Raw genomic sequence first — 13,761 nt, 5'->3', positions numbered from 1 at the left:
CATGGACGGAGGAGCCTGGTAGGCTATAGTCAGTCGGCGGGGTCGCAAAGAGTTGGACACGACTGAGTGACTTCACTTTGCTAGTGTGAGATGAGTGCAATTGTGCAGTAGTTTGAACATTCTTTGGCATTGCCTTTCTTTGGGATTGGAATGAAAACTGACCTTTTCCAGTCCTGTGGCCACTGCTGAGTTTTCCAAATTTGCTGGCATATTGAGTGCAGCACTTTCACAGCGTCATCTTCCAGGATTTGAAATAGCTCAACTGGAATTCATTCACCTCTGCTAGCTTTGTTTGTAGTGATGCTTCCTAAGGCCCTCTTGACTTTGCATTCCAGGATGTCTGGTTATAGGTGAGTGATCACACCATCGTGGTTATCTGGGTCATGATCTTTTTTGTACAGTTCTTCTGTGTATTCTTGTCACCTCTTCTTAGTATCTTCTGCTTCTGTTAGGTCCATACCATTTCTGTCCTTTATTGAGCCCATTTTTGCATGAAAAGTTCCCTTGGTACCAATAATTTTCTTGAAGAGATCTCTAGTCTTTCCCATTCTTTTGTTTTCCTCTATTTCTTTGCATTGATGACTAAGGAAGGCTTTCTCATCTCTCCTTGCTATTCTTTGGAACTCTGCATTCAGATGGGTGTATCTTTCCTTTTCTCCTTTGCCTTTAGCTTCTCTTCTTTTCTCAGTTATTTGTAAGGCCTCCTCAGACAACCATTTTGCGTTTTTGCATTTCTTTTTCTTGGGGATGGTCTTGATCCCTGCCTCCTGTACAATGTCGCAAACCTCTGTCCATAGTTCTTCAGGTACTCTATCAGATCTAATCCCTTGAATCTATTTGTCCCTTCCACTATATAATTGTAAGGGATTTGATTTAGGTCATACCTGAAAGATCTAATGGTTTTCCCTACTTTCTTCAATTTCAGTCTGAATTTGGCAATAAAGTTCATGATCATGAGCCACAGTCAGCTCCTGGTCTTATTTTTGCTGACCGTATAGAGCTTCTCCATCTTTGGCTGCAAAGAATATAATCAATCTGATTTCGGTATTGACCATCTGGTGAGGTCCATGTGTAGAGTTATCTCTTGTGTTGTTGGAAGAGGGTGTTTGCTATCACCAGTCCATTCTCTTGGCAAAACTCTGTTAGCCTTTGTCCTGCTTCATTTTGTACCCCAAGGCCAAACTTGCCTGTTACTCCAGGTATCTCTTGACTTCCTACTTTTGCATTCCAGTCTTCTATGATGAAAAGGACATCTTTTTGGGGTGTTAGTTCTTGGTCTTGTAGGTCTTCATAGAACCGTTCAACTTCAACTTCTTCAGCATTACTGGTTGGGGCATAGACTTTGATTAGTGTGATATTGAATGGTTTGCCTTGGAAATGAAGAGAGATCATTCTGTCGTTTTTGAGATTGCACCCAAGTACTGCATTTCAGACTCTTTTGGAGGGCTACTCCATTTCTTCTAAGGGATTCTCATCCACAGTAGTAGACATAATGGTCACCTGAATTAAATTTGCCCATTCCAGTCCATTTTAGTTCACTGATTTCTAAGATGTCAATGTTCATGTTTGCCATCTCCTGTTTGACCACATCCAATTTACCTTGATTCATGGACTCAACATTCCAGGTTCCTATGCAATACTGTTCTTTGCAGCATCAGACTTTACTTTCATCACCAGTCACATCCACAACTGGGCATTGTTTTTGCTTTGGCTTTGTCTCTTCCTTCTTTCTGGAGTTATTTCTCCACTCTTCTCCAGTAGCATATTGGGCACCTTGTGACCTGGGGAGTTCATCTTTCAGTATCCTATCTTTTTGCCTTTTCATACTGTTCATGGGGTTCTCAAGGCAAGAATACTGAAGTGGTTTGCCATTCCCTCCTCCAGTGGAGCACATTTTGTCAGAACTCTCCACCATGACCTGTCTGTCTTGGGTGGCCCTACACGGCATGGCTCATAGTTTCATTGAGTTAGACAAGACTGTGGTCCTGTGATCAGTTTGATTGGTTTTCTGTGATTGTGGTTTTCAGTATGTCTGCCCTCTGATGGAGAAGGATAAGAGGCTTATGGAAGCTTCCTGATGGGAGAGACTGACTGTGGGGGAAACTGGGTCTTGTTCTGATCTTTAGTCCAATTTTCTGTTGATGGGCAGGGCTGTGCTCCCTCCTGTCCTGAGACCAAACTATGGTAGGGGTAATGAAGATAACGGTGACCTCCTTCAAAAGGTCTTGTGCACACACTGTTGTATTCTGTGCCCTTGACCCTGCAGCAGGCCACTGTTGACCCATGCCTCCACCAGAGACTCCTAGACACTCACAGGCAAGTCTGGATCAGTCTCTTGTGGGGTCACTGCTCTTTTCTCCTGGGTCCTGGTGCTCACAAGATTTTGTTTATGTCCTCCAAGAGTCTGTTTTCCCAGTTCTGTGTAAGTTCTGTGATCAAATCCCACTGACCTCCAAAGTCAAATTCCCTGGTGGTTCTCAATGCCTTTGCCAGATCCCCAGGTTGGGAAATCTACTGTGGGTCTTAGAACTTTCTTAACAGTGGAAGAATGTGTTTGGTATAATTGCTCTGCAGTTTGTGGGTTGTCTGCTCGGCGGCTCTAGGGTGGGGTTAACGGTGACCTCCTCCCAGAGGGCTTGTGCCGCATGCTGTGTGACCCAGGTCTGCTGCTCCAGGCCATGGCCACAAAGTAATTAATTAAATAAAAAATTTTAGAAATCTTATGATAACTTGTAAGGGAAAAAAAGGTGAAAAATAATGTGTATTTATATATTTCTATATATACATATAAAACTGAAGCACTTTGCTCTACACCTGAAACTAGCATGATATAAATCAACTATTGTTGTTCAGTCGTGTCTGACTGTTTTGCAACCCCATGGACTGTAGCCCGCCAGGCTCCTGTCTCTTGGGATTTCCCAGGCAAGAATCCTGGAGTGGGTTGCCATTTCCTTCTCCAGGCGATCTTGAAACTAACTAATGTTATATGTAAATTATACCTCAGTTGAAAAAAAAAAAAAAACCCAGGTCAAATGCCACCTTACCCAGGAGAACTTGCCTGTTTTCATCACCCAGATGTTACCTCCACTGGGCCATCCAGTAATTCCTGCACTATGTGTTCCCCTCCCACCTCTCGGCCACCAGCATCAGAATCACCAACAGAGCTGATTAAAAATACAAATTTCTGTCCTCCTTGCCTCCAGAGTCAGGCTTTCTGGGCCCTGCCAAGGGGTGTGCCTTTTAGATCATCTCTCTGGGAGAAACCATGCTGTGTATACTCCATGACCACTTCTCTGCTGTATCTCTAGATGCCTTACATGTTTTTAAGCTGATGAGAGTCAGGATGTAACTGTGTAGTCCTAGAGTCAGAATACTCAAATTCTGTTACCCGTGAAGTCATGCATGACTTCAGACTGGTTACTTAATCTCTCTGTGCTTTCTCTGCTGTGATTTCTCTGAAATCTGTTTTCTCATGTAAATGGGAAAAATTATACTGTCTACCTTTTAAGCTTATGGTGAGGATTAAATGAAATAAAACATTGACAACACTGAGAATAGTTTCTGGCGTACAGTATACACTCAGTAAATGTAAGTTGTCATGAAACAGAACAGGCTGGCACGGCTTTTTTTTTTTTTTCACTATATTCCTAGATCCCTCCCTCCCAGGAACGTCCCCCATCATCACCAATTAACTGCTAATGAATCTTTTTCTTTTCTGGGCAGCGTGCTAAGCTCAGTACATGTGTTATCTCATGTTACTCTCTCAACAATGATAAAGCAGATGGTATTATTTCCTCCCATATTGCAGATAAGGAAACTGAGGCCCAGGCAGGTTAAGTAACTTGCCCAGAGTGCTGCAGTCAGGGGATGGTGAGGCTGGTATGCGCAATATCAGCTTGAATCCCCACTCCCTCTGCTTACCTATGCACTCTGCTTCTATGATCCCGCCACAGGACCCCCCTGCACGCTCATCAGGCCCAGCTGTCTCTCTGAACCAGCTTGCCAAACCTTCCCTCCACAGCTTCCCCACAGCAAGCTCCACCTTTTTTTCTGTGCTTTTCCAGGCTTTGCCTCCTCGGGCTGGGGCCCTCCAAGAAAATGTCCTCTTCCCAGAAGTATTGAATCAAACCATAGTTTCCCTCCATTTTCCTGGAGAGCACCTTCCAATCCTACCTCTGCCCCTAGGGTCTCCCAAAACCCAAATCCTTCGCCCCACACACAGCCGCTCCAGCTGGTTTCTTCCTCAACCCCCAGGTGGCCCTGGTGTCCGCTGAGAGCCTGCCTCCCTCTTCCTCCCCTGTCCCTGTAGCCCCTTCAGCTGGCTGAGACCTGGATGCCAGGGAAGCAAAGCCAGGCAGGCCCCGGGATGTGGCTCTCTTCCTCCACCGAGTCCCAGGTCCACAGCCTCCCCCCAGTCCTCCGCTTGGCTGCTGTCAGGGAGGGGCCTCTCACCGGGCCCCACTTTGCTGCCCACACTCCTGCTTCTTGTCACCGATCAGCCCAGGACATGGGGCCACCATCAAGCACACAGGCCTTATCGCTACACAAACACTTCCTCCTTCCCCCAATACTTTCTCTCACACAATGGGTAATCAGGGTGAACTTCCTCTGACAATTTACTGAGCAAACACTCACTAGGCCCCTGCCCTATGCTGAGGCTTGCGGGGCAGCCCAACCTGGTCCCCATCTCAAGGAGCCTTGAATCTGGTCGAGATGAAGCACACACACAGGAGTGTCTGGCGCCCTGGTGCTCTGTGGCCCAGGACACCGGGGTGCTGATCCCGTTTCTGCTCTTCATGGGCTGTCTGTGCCTCGGAGCACGTTACTCACCCTTTCTGATCCTGAGTTGTCTTAGCTGTAAAATGGGAATGATGCTGCTTAGGTTGGCTGTGGGAATTAACTAAGATAAGATTCACAAAGGGCCTGGCAGAGCCCCTGAGATAATTATGTTAACTCTTGAGTTCCAGGGGGACACGGGGGAGGGTCTTCCAGGAGTTGGAGGAAGCTGCCTTCAGGTGGGAAAGGATCATGCTTATAGGAATGGCTTCCTCCAGGGACTGAGTTTCTGCTTTGAAAGCAAAACATCATAAAGAATGGCTTCTTTCTCTAGTCCCGGCTCTTCTGAGATCTAGGTGTAGGCATGGTTTCGACCTCTCTGGTTTCAACTGAGTGGTCCCAGCACATAGGTCAGCCAATCGCTTAGTCAACAAGAACTCATTGGTAACTCGGGTGCTGGGAAACCCAGGTGGAGTGTAGAACAAAACCCCTCAGTCTACCATGGGGTGGTGGCAGTGGTTGGTCATAACATGTCCACATGCAAAAAGAGAATGTTAGAGGATAAGTCAGTTTCCTAGGTAGGTGCTAATACTGTGGGCACAGCCTTTAAAGGAGAGATCACAGGAGGCCTGGAGCAGTTGGGAAATTTCTCATGGCTGAGGAATCAGTATGCAAAATCACTGCAACGCAGGTAAAGCATCAGCTTCATGTCGAAACAGGAGTGAAAGCAGTTCCCTCCCTTTGCCCTTCCATAAAAACATGCAAGCCAAATGGACAACCTTTCAGCCTCCACATTTGGCTTTTTTCCCCCTAACACTTTAGAGTTTCTTTGTGCTCTGGCCTGGGTTCATAGGAAACACAGTTGAGGAAGAAGAGAGAGGGGCCAGAATCGGCTGGGCACTGGTAGAGGGCACCCAGGGGGCCGGGGCCACAGAGCAATGGGCATTGGGTAGTAGGAGTTGGGAAACTGGCTCCTGCCCTTGAATGGAATGACCTGGGGGAAAATGTGATGCTGTTTATCCCTCCAGTGAAGGAAGGTTCTAGAGTTGGACACCAAGAGGGAGCATGGTACAGTGGTGGACGAATGCTGAGCCAAAGTGAGAGGCCGACTCGGTTTTCACTGAGCCCTGGACACCGATCTGCCAGGTGACCTTGGCCAAGTAAGTTACTTTACCTCTTTGAACCTCAGTCACCCAATCTCTCAATGAGAAGAAAAGCATCTGCTCCATGGAGCTTTTGTGAAGACTGAAAATTACAGAGCACAAAGCCTGCCAGAAGGTAGGTGATCAAGTTCCCTTCCCCCTTCTCAACCTTCTAGGAATGCTCCAGAAATACAAGACTGACTATATTTAGTGTCTGACTCCCTCCTCCGCCCACCCATGGTAAACTTAGAATTAAGCTACTTATGCTAAAGCCCCTTCCAGTTCTCAAATTCTCTGGTAGCAGTGTGGACTGGGTGGGAGGGGACAACCAACAGTTTACCTCCTGGGGCTGTGTTGACTGTTGCTGCCACAAGCCTGGACGCTGAGCAGCCCACACAGTACCCCTGGGTGCAAGAACCTGCTAGTTGGGACCCTGCAGGGGGTGGGAAAGGTGCCCAGAAGCCTGACAGCTCCTCCTTTCCTGTCTAAGTTTCCCGTATTTCCTTCCCTTTGCCAAAATTTGCCTTGGGTGATGGTGGGTGTGGAGATGGGGGTGAAGGTGGGGATTCCCCACAAGGGTGGTTGTGTAGGAAAGCTAGCCAGAGGCTGATTTTAGTCCACTCTGAGAAAGAACATTATAATAATGGGATGTCCAACACTTGGAACCGTGTCTCAGGCATCAGAGAGAGCTTGGGCTCTGGAGAGCTCACCCAGACACAATGATTCTCAACTCTGAATATATTCCAGGGAGTTTTGGGGGAAAAAAAAAAACAACACTGCCATTAGCCTGGCCCCATCTATGAGACTCTCATTCTTTTGACCCGAGGCAGTGGCTGTGGAGCCCCGGAACTCTGTTAGCAGTGCCCCTGGGGGACTGCACACTGCAGGTGGAGGTGAGGATCAGGGTTCCCCAGGCTGGAGACCCTCCCCCCCAGGCATTCCTGCGTCTCTGGGCCAGAGCTCCTCCGTGCTTCTTTCTGAGTCTGGGAGTCCCCGTGTGTGGGGTGATATTGTTGTAATCACGTGGACTTGCTTCCATCCTGGCTTCTTGTCATATACTGAGACACAGCAGCCAGAGCGATACTTTTTAAACATAAAATCGGATTCCATTCCTTCCCCACTCCAACATCTCTGCCCTCTGCTTGGGGTGCTCTTCCCTGGTCTGGTTCCAGGTTCGCTCCTCCTCGTCTTCTGGACCTCGCAGGCCCCCTCTTCAGAGAAGTCTTCCCTCACCTGCCCAGCCCACGTGGTGCTCCTCCCCCACACCTGCACCTCCCTATCACACCACTCCCCCACCAGAAAGTAAGTCCCATGAGAACGGGGAACCTGTCTAACTGGTTCAATCACAGTGCCTGGCACAAATGGATTCTCAATAACTATTTGTTGAACAAATGAATGCATATGTACATAGAATATGTTTATATATTAAAATCACATGTTTCATGTACATATTCCTGTATATAGGGGGCTTCCCAGGTGGCTCAGTAGTAAAGAATCTGCTTGCCAATGCAGGCGATGCTGGAGACATAGGGTTCAGATTCCTGGGTCGGGAAGATTTCCCCTGGAGGAGGAAATGGCAACCTATTCCAGTATTCTTGCCTGGAAAATGCTATGGGCAGAGGAGCCTGGCAGGCTATACAGTCCATGGGGTCACAAGAGTCAGACGTGACTGAGTGACTGAGCGTGCACACTTGCATCTGTATATAATGAGATAGGAGGTCTGCTGTGGAAATAAACAGATGTTACTAGGGAAGATGCTTTTGAACTGTGGTGTTGGAGAAGACTCTTTGAGAGTCCCTTGGTCAGCAAGGAGATCCAACCAGTCCATCCTAAAGGAAATCAGTCCTGAATATTCATTGGAAGGACTGATGCTGAAGCTGAACCTCCAATACTTTGGCCACCTGATGTGAAGAGCTGACTCATGTGAAAATTTCCCTGATGCTGGGAAGGATTGAAGGCAGGAGAAGAAGGGGACGACAGAGGATGAGATGGTTGGATGGCATCACCGACTCAATGGACATGATTTTGAGTAAACTCTGGGAGTTGGTGATGGACAGGGAGGCCTGGTGTGCTGCAGTCCATAGGGTTGCAAAGAGTCGGACACGACTGAGCGACTGAACTGAACTACTAGGGAAGAGGGCACTGTAGGAGAAGAGAAAGGAACATCTATTGTGGACAGACTCAGAACCAGGCAGTAGGTTAGGCTTTCATACATTTGATCCTCACAACAAAATTCCCATGATCCACGGCCACCACAGACCAACAGAATCAGAATCTTGGAGATGAAGGACAGTGTTACTGTCCTCATTCCACAAATAAAGAAACTGAAACTTATGAGAGGGGAAATCACTTGCTTGAAGTTAAATTGCTAACAAGTGCCAGAGTTGGATATAAATCCCAGTTCATTGGAGTCCAAGCTTGCCTTGTTCATTGCATCATTCTTGCAGGATAAATTAATTATTACCTCTTTTCACTATTGGGAAATGTAAGACCTCTGGTGAACGTGGCCACAGATGGCAATGGCTAGTTGGTAACTGGAGCTAATAATGTTAACAGAGGGAGCAGAACAGATACGGAAGGGAAAGAGAATTTACTAGGAGTCTTGCCACCAGATCAATCAAAAATCAGCACTTTTAAATTTTATTTGTGATCAGTTAAGAATTTGTTTTCCTTTCTTTTCTCAAAAAAATTTTATGGTCTTCTAGACTTAAGTTCCTAAAACTCAGCACTTATGAATAAGATTTCCTGGGTCATTGAGATGTCCTGAAGATACAAATAACCTTTCTGAACACCCAAATGCATAATCCAGAGGATTATGATATATAAATCCAGGAGCATCTGGCCTCTTTGAGCATCAGTCAGGCCCTCTATCTTAAGTTTCCAAATCTAGTTTCTAGCCAGAGAATTAGAATATATCTTCTAGAACATACTTCTAAAAATTTCCCCAGAACTTGATTGATACCCAGATTCTCTGTAATCTTAGTCTCTGGAAAACATTTCTACTCTGAGCCACAGGATGCCTTTTCTTACTTTAAAATGTCAGAGCTAGTTCTCAAGGAAATCTGATCGGGAATATGTCAAGCCATCTGGCATAGGACAGAAATGAGTTAGACCTCCTTCTTGCCCATAAAATGCAAACAGTCTGATAGCTATCTCCCAGGGGATTGTTCCACAAGGGCTTAAGCTTAGTTAGGGAAGAGCCAATAAGTGAGATGCAAATACAATGTGGAGAATTTGTAACGCAGGATGAGAAGTTTCGCTGCTTCGTTCTGTAAAAAATAGGGAGCTGTATCATTTAGGGCTCTTTAGTTTCAGAAGACAGGAATCAATTTTAGGTTAGCTGAAATGAAAAAGAGGACACTCTGTTGGAAGGACATTGGGGAGTTTATAGAATTGAAGGGAGAACTGACTAAGCGAGAGGGGATTTTCAGAGGATGAATCCATGACTCAACTTCAAACCTCTTATGCCTGAATCCCCACTCAGCATTCAGATTCCAAGGACAGAGTCTCATTGGCTGAGCTTGGGTCACGTGCTCACTGCAGAGGCTTTGGGACTGACCTGCAGAATACTGCAGAAGAGGGAAAGGGAGACAGTTCCCAAAGGAAGAGATGCCAGTCAGCCAGACTAAAGGAGACATGTAGGCTCCACTAGCTAGTGGGTGCTTCTGAGCACAGAAACAATGTGGTTAACTTAGATCACATGTCACTACGTGCTTGGATCCATAGTTTTGTTTGATCCTTACAACAACCTGGTAACGTGGGCACATTTCTTAACCACTATTTTTAAAGATGAGGAGAAGAACAATTTTGAGAGATTACATGATGACTTTTCCCAAGAAGGAAAGCTCTTTTTGGACACCAAATCCTATTTTTCTTTACTGTATGATTTTCCTGCTCATTAGAGGCATTGGTTTGGCTGTAAAGTGTTTAAAGATAAGAGAGAGGCAGAAGATGGGTTAGCGAGCTGTCAGGGTCAACCAACATGGGAGAAAGGAACTAGGCTGGGACCACGGGGAATGGAAAGAAGCAATGAGACATGTGTCACAAGGGCTCAAAAAGTAGTTTGAAAAGTTGACTGAACATCAGAACTGTCAGGGCAGCTTGTTACAGGCACCAATCCTGAGAGTCTATCTCTGACCTGAACCAGAATGCTCTCTGGGTGGTGACTGGGAATCTACAGTTTTAAAGCACACACCCATCCTACGGTGGCAATCATTTTGCAATATATAAGTATATAAATGAACACATTGCACACCTTCAATGTACACAATGTTATATGTCAATTACATCTCAGTAAAGCTGGAAAAAAACTTAAAGAAAAAAAACACATCCATCCTCCTTACAGGTGATTATTCTGTAGCCAGCAGGACACTGGTCTATAGATCGGCGTTTAGAAATCACTGACCTATTAGACCCTTTTTTCTAAATGTCCTCTACTCCAGTTTCTTGTCTTATCTCCCTGCTGCTGCAGCTAAGCTTTATCAAGGTATAGCTTTAGAGTAGTTACAATTTGTACTCATTACATTTAGCGTCACATATCTGCATTATCTTTTCTGAGGTCTGAGGGATAAAAATGAGAACAGGGAGGTAGGGTGGCTCCCGGCTGTCCCCTTATTTTGTTCCTGTGTCTGGGGTTGGTGGCTTCTGACAGGGACTCCTAGCAGATGACTTTGCCAGCTTTCCCTTTGAGAACAGTCCTGGGTTCTTACTCTCCTTCTTGCTATAGTAAGTCTCCATAACAAACACACCCAAGTCTGGTATTTCTGAACTTATGGCTCCATGCTGAATACATACTGTTCCTGGAGCTGGGCTCGTTCTATAATCTCTCCTCTTAACCCCACCCTTTGGTCCCGCTGATGGACTGATCCAGCCTTGGCACATGATAACTCAAGGGTTCTTTATGTTCTCTCTGTGACATTCCAAAGAATTATAGACTTTGTGTCATGTCTGGAGTTAAAAAGAATGACAGTTTTGGGGATGGGGTCTGGTAGAGGCTGAAGCACAGGATTTATAATCTCAATTTGCTTCCTCTCATTCATACAGTGATAGGACCCAAGAATGAGTTATTAGGGGACTTCCCTGGTGGCCCAGTGGTTAAGACTTCACCTTCAAATGCAGAGGGTACAGGTTCAATCCCTGGTCAGAGAGCTTAGATCCCACATGCCTCACAGCCAAAAAAAAAAGAAAAAAGAAAAAAATTAGTTACTAGGAAAGGGTTTTCCAAACTCAGTCACTTGAATACCATCTCCATGGTTGTTGCCAATTCTGTGTACCATCTGTTATTTCCTTCATATTTTCATTAAATTAATTATCATGTTTTTCTGGAGTGCCCACAATCCATTCTAGCCTTCCCATAAACAATAATATTCATGAAGTCCCTGACACATGAAATCAGGTCTGATATGCTACCCATCAGTTTTCTTCTGGACATTTTAAAATAAATATGCATCCACTAAAACTGTGTAAATGTTCACCCATGTACTATCTAAAATCCTCCCATAGAGGGACGCATATGTATCATTAGAGGTAGATGCATCACGCTTTGGAAACCTTATCCTAGAAAAGCCCAGGTGCTGGACACATGTAGTCCCAGACCCTCAATTCACCACCGTGTGGATGTCAACCCTAAGAATATTGTTTGAGAGTCTATTTAGGGGCAAACTCTGCTTTTATATACTCTTGCTGCAGAATTTAAGGTTCAGAGCGAGAAACAGAGCCACTTAAGGTATGTTAAGCCAGAAATAAAATTAATAATTTAATAATTATCAGAAGAGTTGGAGGACTGAACTCCCTCTTGGAATGAAAACCAGAGCGCTGCAGAACTAACCTGCCTGGGGAACCATGACTCCTCCATAAGCAGGAGGCTATGAATGAAACTGCCCGATTTAAGAATTCACTGTCATGGCTGTAATCCAGGGATCAAGTACCACCTCTGCCACAACTTCCACCTGACACTCATGGACCCTGAAACTAAACACGGGACTGCTGCTGTAGCTGTCCACGTGGCTTCGACATCGCCCTTCAGCAGATACAGCCAAGGCATCAGAAAGGTGCCCCCTGACGCCCTCCTGCCATTTAAATATCTCATGAGTGCATTTAATTGGTGGAGCCTAATTTGCATCATTCAGAACTCAAGGGATTCTGAGAAACAAAGTTTATGGTTCTCTAGCTTTTAAGACGGAGAAGGCAATGGTCCCCACTCCAATACTCTTGCCTGGGAAATCCCATGGATGGAGGAGCCTGGTGGGCTACAGTCCATGGGGTCGTGAGGAGTGGGACACGACTGAGAGACTTCACTTTCACTTTTCACTGTCATGCACTGGAGAAGGAAATGGCAACCCACCCCAGTGTTCTTGCCTGGAGAATCCCAGGGACGGAGGAGCCTGGTGGGCTACCGTCTATGGGGTCGCACAGAGTCGGACACGACTGACGTGACTTAGCAGCAGCAGCAGCAGCAGCAGCAGCTTTTAAGAAGACCCAGTAAAAAGTGGAAGTGAAAGTGAAAGTGTTAGTTGCTCAGTCGTGTCCGACTCCACTTCTCTATGGACTGTAGCCCTCCAGGCTCCTCTGTCCCTGGAATTCTCCAGGCAAGGATACTATAGTGGGTTGCCATTCTGCCATTCCCTTCTCCAGGGGATCTTCCCGCCCCAGGAATTGAACATGGATCTCCTGCGTTGCAGGCAGACTCTACCATCTGAGCCACCAGGGAAGCCTTCTGTAAGAAGTGGGACTGGATGCTGAACACCAGTTCGTCTCACCTAATACTTTGCCTGTCAGTGGCAGCTCTGCTGCTGATTCCCAGTGAACTGAGAAATCACCAAGCCAAAGGGAAAAAAACCAAAATCAATGCAGGTTGTTAACAAGCAGTTGTTCTTTTGTGAATCGGAAGTGTCTGTGTGTGTTTAAAAGTGGGTTTTGTGTAATCTGAAAGCATACACTTGCAAACAGGCTGGCCAAGTCAATAAAAAGTGACTTTGGTAGCATAAATTGACATGCTAGGCTAAAAACCTCATTGGCTCCTTACTGCCTGTGGGAGGGAAGTCTGGTAATAGCCTCATGTTCTATGCCTTTTATCAACTGGCCTTGAAACCCAGCGTGTTGTGTGACAGCACTCTACTCAAGTCAGAAAGGTCTGGTAATTCACAAGAAGGTCCCTACCATCCTCTTTCTGCCCTGCCTTTTCTGCCAATAGGTCCCTGCTTAGAAAACTGTTTTTTCTTCTCTGCTTACTTGAATCTTCCCTGGTGGCTCAGACGGTGAAGCGTCTGCCTGCAATGCGGCAGACCTGGGTTCGATCCCTGGGTCGGGAAGATCCCCTGGAGAAGGGAAATGGCAACCCACTCCAGTATTCTTGCCTGGAAAATTCCATGGATGGGGGAGCCTGGTAGGCTACAGTCCATGGGACCACAAAGAGTTGGACACGACTGAGCGACTTCACTCACTTGAATCTTAATCTTCCTTCAAGGTCCAGTTCTGTGCTTCTTCACTTTCTAAAACAGGCTTTGTGTGAGCTCTCTATCTGCTCCCACTTTACCACGAACTATTCTCCTTAGTTGGGACCTAGTTTCCACCCTCCTAGTCACTGTTTCAGGTCTTCCCTTCCCTGTGACCCACCAGGGGAGGTGCTGCAGCTCTGCACTCCCCCTGTACTCGGCACTTCCATCCACAGGGATGTGAAACCACTGCTGCCCTCACTCCCCTGGGAAGACAAAGACTTGGGAGGAGGGTGGTCTTGACTTAAGGAATGAATCTAGTAGATCCTTACAAGTGGTGACACCAAAGCTTTAGCCAAGTCATCAGCTGTGCAGAAGAAAATCTGAAGCTGGGGAAAATGGAATTGCTC

This window comes from Dama dama, chromosome 12 (assembly GCF_033118175.1).
Source record: "Dama dama isolate Ldn47 chromosome 12, ASM3311817v1, whole genome shotgun sequence".
In the NCBI taxonomy this organism is placed as follows: Eukaryota; Metazoa; Chordata; class Mammalia; order Artiodactyla; family Cervidae; genus Dama; species Dama dama.
Note: the sequence above shows the minus strand (reverse complement) of the source record.